The 6,278-nt window shown below is 41.3% G+C and overlaps 1 long non-coding RNA gene across 1 annotated transcript; it reads left to right on the forward strand.

The window, feature by feature from the left end:
* Positions 1 to 336: 336 nt before the first annotated feature.
* Gm46685 lies at positions 337 to 5,957 on the forward strand. Its single transcript, XR_001782832.2, has 2 exons — positions 337 to 4,431; positions 5,798 to 5,957. It is a non-coding gene; the product is annotated as a predicted gene, 46685 (long non-coding RNA).
* The last annotated feature ends 321 nt before the right edge of the window (positions 5,958 to 6,278 follow it).

Genomic DNA, 6,278 nt, shown 5'->3' on the forward strand with positions numbered 1-6,278 from the left:
TGAGTAGGAAAAAAAGAGAAAGAATATGATGTAATGGTAACTTTGCATATGAAATAATAACAAAATAAGACAGTTGTGGATATACTCAATTGGTAGAGTATTTGCTAGCATAAGTGGAGCATTGGGTTCAGTAACCAGAATCTCATAAAATGGGAATGGTAGCACATGCCTATAATCCAAGCACTTGGTAGGTGGAGGTAGAAGAATCACAAAATCAAAATCATCCTCTTCAACACAGCAAGTTCAAGGACATTTATATATTATATATTATATATGTATATAATATATAATATGAAACTGTGCCTCAGACTTAAATTTAATGGGGTTGGAGAGATAACCTTAGTACTTAAGAGTACTCCATGGTCTTGTAGAGGACCCAGTTTAGGTTCCCAGAACCTATTTAGTTGCTCACAAACTCTTATAACTCCAGTTCCAAGGGAAGTGGCACTCCCTTCTGAATTCTGCAGGCACCAGGCACATACATGGTATACAAATGTACATGCAGGCAAAACATTAACATATTTTGTATGTTTGTTTAAACATTTTTCTGAGAGTTCTACATATGGATAAACAAGCATCAGGAAGACAGATCGAAACTGGAACTGGATTGGACTTCTGAATCCTCAAAGTTCACACCCCAGTGACACACCTCCTCCAACAATGCTACAACTTCTAATCATTCTCAAGAAATATAACTCTTGACTATGCATTCAAATATATGACCTTATGGGGGATTCTTATTCAAACCACTATAGGAGTTCATGAGAAATAAGCAATAAATTGAATCTTGGCTACAGCTAAGCTCACACTTACTTTTTATGAACACGGATAATTCCATGGCCATTTATTGATCTTTAGTTCATGGCTGGATTCCACATAATTGGCACATGGATTAACCATAAATTAGGTTCCTGGAATGTGAAATAAGAGATATCATAATGCAGGTTGTTAAACGGAAACCTTGAAAGAGCTCCACTCTCTGCTGCTGTCAAGAGAGTAAAAGATTATAAATGAGCTGGGTGGCAATATTATCACATATTTGTTTAATCTCTAGTCTCTGTTCTACATAAATCATGTAGGCCTTGGTGAGTGTATTAGAATAGTGCATACCTAAATTATGAATAGACCAGCTAGCACCTTCTGAGGCAAATATGTTTGCCATCTTGTACTGCTATAATGGAATACCTCAGGCTGGGTAATTTGTTAAGAAAAGAAACACATTGGCTCACAGTTCTAGAAATTGAGAAGTCCAATATAAAGGTGAGAGTATTCTTGCTAAATCCTGGTAGAAGATCATCTCCATGGTGGATAAAATGTGAGAAACATTGAATTGTTACATAGAAAACAATCACACCTGAAACATCAGCCATTTTCTGCGGTGAAGGGAAACAGTGCTGTGTGCACTAATGTGTTAGCTACTATGAGTAAAAGTTAAAGGAGAAAATCAGCACAAGACTAGTAACTGTTATTGGGATCATGGTGAGAGCAGTATTAATAGAAGTCTTGTAGAGCTCAGATGGCTTGGCTAAAGGTAGAATGATAAGAGACATAAGGAAACACAATGGGATCACTCAGAATAGTCTCAACTCACAGGAGCCAAAACCACTGGGCCCCTGCAAACCAAGCTAGCCTATGTTCTTTGGGGAAGGAAGATGATAAAAGGGAAGGATGGAGGAAAAGAAAAGGAAAGAGATACAGTATTAAATACTGAATGGTTATTAAATAAGGGAGAAATTGGGACATGAATAAAAGAGGAATGAATGGCCAACAAGTGACTAGCCCAACTTGGGATCCATCTCATGGACAGGCACCAAACCCTGACAATATATACTGATGCCATGTTGTGCTTGAAGACAGGAGCCAAGCATGGCTGTCCTCTGAGAGTCTCTACCAGCAGTTGACTGAGACAGATACTGATATTTACACCCAACTATTGGATTGAAGTCAGGGGACCCCTATGGAAGAATTAGGGGAAGGACTGAAGGAGCTCAAAAGAATAGTAAACCCATAGGAAGAACAACTGTATCAACTAACCTGGACTACTGGGAGCTCACAGACACTGTGTCACCAACCAGGGAGCATACACGGGCTGGTCCATGGCCCCTAGCACATACATAGAAGAGAACTAATGTGTCTGGTCTCAATCTAGTAGAGACTTGATGCCCCAGGGAAGGGGGATGCTGTAGGGGGGCACACTCTCAGAGGCAAAGGGGAAAGAGAGGTGGGAAAACTCTGTGAGAGTTAATGGGAGGGGGAAACATTTGGGCTGTAAATAAATAATTAATTCATAATAATTTTAAAAGAGGAACAAATGTTAAAGGGAGAGAACTGTGGCCTAGTCTGTTTGATATTCTCTATTTTGAGTTTCTAGGCGTTTGTTCCCTGGCTCACTAAAACCTTTGGGTCTTCCTTTGCAAGGTCAGGTAAGAGACGCTGATCATACCTCCAGGGGAGAGTCGTCCTTCATTGTGCCTTAAGGAAAATGTTGCAAGTACTGTTCTTGCCTCTGGGATTTCCTTTGGGAGACTGGGTATAGATGCTGGTCAGGGGAACAGACATCACAACTTGACTCTCAAATGCTATTTACATCTCTGCATTCTTTTTGTGGCATTAGATTGTGAATGTTGGCCATGCCTCTGTGTACTCCTTCCTGAAGTTTGTTGCATTTCTTGCAACCTGGCTTTGACCAGGTTGTAGTTCCTGAAAACCATGCACTTGTGTTTCAACTCTCCTCACCCCACATGATCTAGTTCTACTGACTAAATTTCAGCATATAACTATCATTTTTCCAGGTCTTCAGATCACAGAGAGTCATGGGTGGAGAACACACACAAAAAAGTTCTTTTACAAATGGTGTTCTCAGTCTGTTGTAGTCAGGTTGTTGGTCACTAGAAGAGAGGGTTTACTTGGCGTCTCCTAAGGCTGAGGCCGTGGGCTTTCTGTCCAGTTTTCTTTTCCTGCTCCTTTCATTGAGGAGCTACAAGGATGGCTCAGCAGTTAAGAACACATACTGTTCTTGCATAAGTCTCAAATTTAGTTCCTAGCACCAACTTCAGATAGTTCCCAACATCATCTAACTCGAGCTCCAAGGTATCCACCACCCTCTTCTTCTAGTCTCTGTGGGCAACTGCACTCATGTACACACACACACACACACACACACACACACACACACACACACAAATTGATCTATTTATGTATTTATTTATATTTTTCAAATAATATAAAACAAAAACAAATGTATTACAATTTTAAAAGGCAAACAAACAAAAGAAAAAGAGCCCAAGGCAAGGCACAAGAGTCAGGGTCTCCATAAAAACACTAAATTGGAAGCCATAAACTATACTCAGAGAACCCAGAGCAGACCCCTACAGGCCCTATGCATGTTGCTTTGGTCTCTGTGCATTCTTATGAGCTTTACTTGTATTAATGGGGCCTTGTTTTCTTGCATATACACATTTTAAAGTGTCTACATGTCCATCAGTGAAATTGCACTGCAAACATTCTGAACCTATCTGGCTTAAGCTGTCATTCCCACTGTCTGCTTAGTTTGGTACTTCCCAAAGTAAGCCAAGCTCTCTGAGAAGGGTCATAGACATTCTCTCCTGCTTGCTAAACCTTCCTGTTTTATTTTTCCATAAAATATAGAGATTTGAGGCTGGAACTCACCTCTTCTGATAACTGTCATCCAACTCTCCACATTTTATTCTGGGGAGATTTTAACAAGAATGTGCTTGCGTATCTGATCCAGCTATATTTAACACCGGGAGAAGAGATGGTGAAGTAGAAAACAGTTAGTCATACTATAATGCACAAAACAAATTTCAAAATAGAAGATGGAGCTTTTGAGGAGTGTCCCAATTAAAGAATTAACTCAAGCATTTCAAATTCAACCTTGGCACCTGAGGTCCTGAAAGAGAAGTAGACTGTGGGGGCCTGATCTGTGTGGCTATAATTTGGCAACTGCTCATGAAGACAAAAGTGCTTGCCAAAAGAAGGGCCCCTGGAAGTGTGCACTAGAATCAGAAGTTTTCTTGTGGATTACCTATCCAACAGCCCTTGGGTCATCATAGGTCTCCGCTAAATCTCTCAGCTCCTCCCAAACCAAAGTCCTCATCTTAACATCTTGCATGTTTCATGGCCTACCGGCTCAGAAACACATGTCAAGTCTCCATCAAGTTACTGACTCAGAGCCAAGGAGAAGGGATCACAGTCCTATTTATGCACAGACCCTCTAAGCCCAATGCTAATCTGAGGCAGTCAGCACTGCCTTCAATCTCATGCCATTTTCTCACTCCAGGTTCCTTATGCACTGGGTGATTTCCAACATGGGTGTCTTACCGACGATGTCCCTGAACACAGAACCTGACGTCTACATGCAATCATGGCCTCTCAGTTGCTTATTAAAGCAGATATCTTAAAGTTTATAAGGTACTTTTGGGCTATCCCTTCTGTCTCACAAGGCTTTTTGCTGCCACCTTGTGACTTCTGACCCTTCTGCCACTGAGATAGAACTCTGCATGTTTCTGTGATGGAACAAAAGGCTTGGGGTGGGTGTCCCCTGTGATACTGGTAAACCAGTATTTACCCAGTATTTACAAAAGCTACTGTTGTTTACAGCAAAACCACAGTGGGAATAGAGGAAGTATTCCAAACAGGAGTCACTAATTCTTTTCTGGCTGTTTCAGCATAAACACTAATCAGTTACACTTCAACTTACATACATATTGATTGAGGCTCTCTTAAAAGGCCTTGTCACCAGGCTTCATTCTTATTTGTGAGAATTTTTCTAGGTGATTGTAATATATCTTGGACAGGGTTCATCCAAAAATAGATTGTAGTAAAAACTATTGGAAATTCTACCTTAAGGGTGGCAAAATGTGAGTATAAGAGGTTCTAAGTCCTGTATCCTGTGCAGATGGTATACTAGTAGAAAGAATGAAATCTACCATAAACAAAACCAAGCACACTTTTGTGGGGGGAACGTAAGCATGGAGACAGCCTGTGGAACAGTATGGTGCTGGGAAGTAAGGGCTAGAGATAAGTAAATTAGTGGGAGAAGAAAATGACTGTGAGTGACTGTGTGTCCAGCTCAGTGGGAGAAAATGCACACATGGCATTTGGAGGGAATTGGGTTCCATATCCAGCACTTGTAAAAGAAAAGACAATGATTGTAAGATATGCCAGGGATTCCAGTGGAGGGACAAGAATCATTGGCAGTACAAAGGACTGCCTGACCCTCAGAGAAGTGAAGTTCCAGGGAGTGGAGATGTCTGGTGGGGTGGGGGTTGTGGGGGAGGACATCCTCTTGGAGACAGGGGAGGAGGAACTGTCCTGTTGGAGGGCAGAGCTGGAGGGGGATAATGACTGAACTATATAAAAAAGATTAAAGAAAAAGAAAAAGAAAAAGAAAAGAAAAGAAAGCCACAAAACAGAACTGGCACCAGCAGCCAGAAGCTTATGGAGGAAGGTGATGGGGGCTTCATCCAGAGGGAGCTCTCCCATCATAACAATGTAACTGTGACCACAAAGATGTAAAATCGTCCCTAGGACATCCCATGCTGGGGATGAGAACAGCTTGGAGCCCTTGTTTCTGGAGGTGGCCTTCCCCCCAGGAAGAGAGTTTTATAACCACAGCTAAATCTACATATGTGTATTCCTAGATTCTGAATCTTTTCTAGAAAATAACTATACAGATGCAGGAGAGAAAGTGAGAAAGGATGAACCTTTCTCTCCTTAGTTCTGGAAAAATCTTTCACTGTATCCATTTCCTTTACTAACAATTTTTGTCTTCCAGGTCTCTCAAGAAGGGAGCAAGTCGTGGACCTCATACTCTTTTTCTAACAACATGAGGCTTATAGGCATTTATGACTGAGTCCTTGGTGACTGTCCTAGATTACTATCCTGAGAACTAGGAAGAGTGATTGAGTGGGAAATAAACGAGGCTTTGCACAGTGTGGCTTATTCTTATATTCTCAGCACCTAGGAGGCAAGAGGATTTCTAGCCTAGCAAAACAATGAGATCCAAAGTCAGTGGGAGACCTGGTCTCAAGAGAATAAGGTGGAGAGTGAGAGCTGATAACTGACATCCTCCTCTGATCCTCAGAACTCCACAGATGTGCACACAGTCATGTGCATCTGTATACATGTACATATACCAACAACCACACACATAAAATTATAAAAGAAGTAAACTGTGTTTGTGTGTGTGCGCGCGCGCACATGAGCGCTTGCGTTAAAATTAAATTTTACAAATGCCTAAGGCTGGAGTGGATACA

Source organism: Mus musculus, chromosome X, assembly GCF_000001635.26.
Source record: "Mus musculus strain C57BL/6J chromosome X, GRCm38.p6 C57BL/6J".
In the NCBI taxonomy this organism is placed as follows: Eukaryota; Metazoa; Chordata; class Mammalia; order Rodentia; family Muridae; genus Mus; species Mus musculus.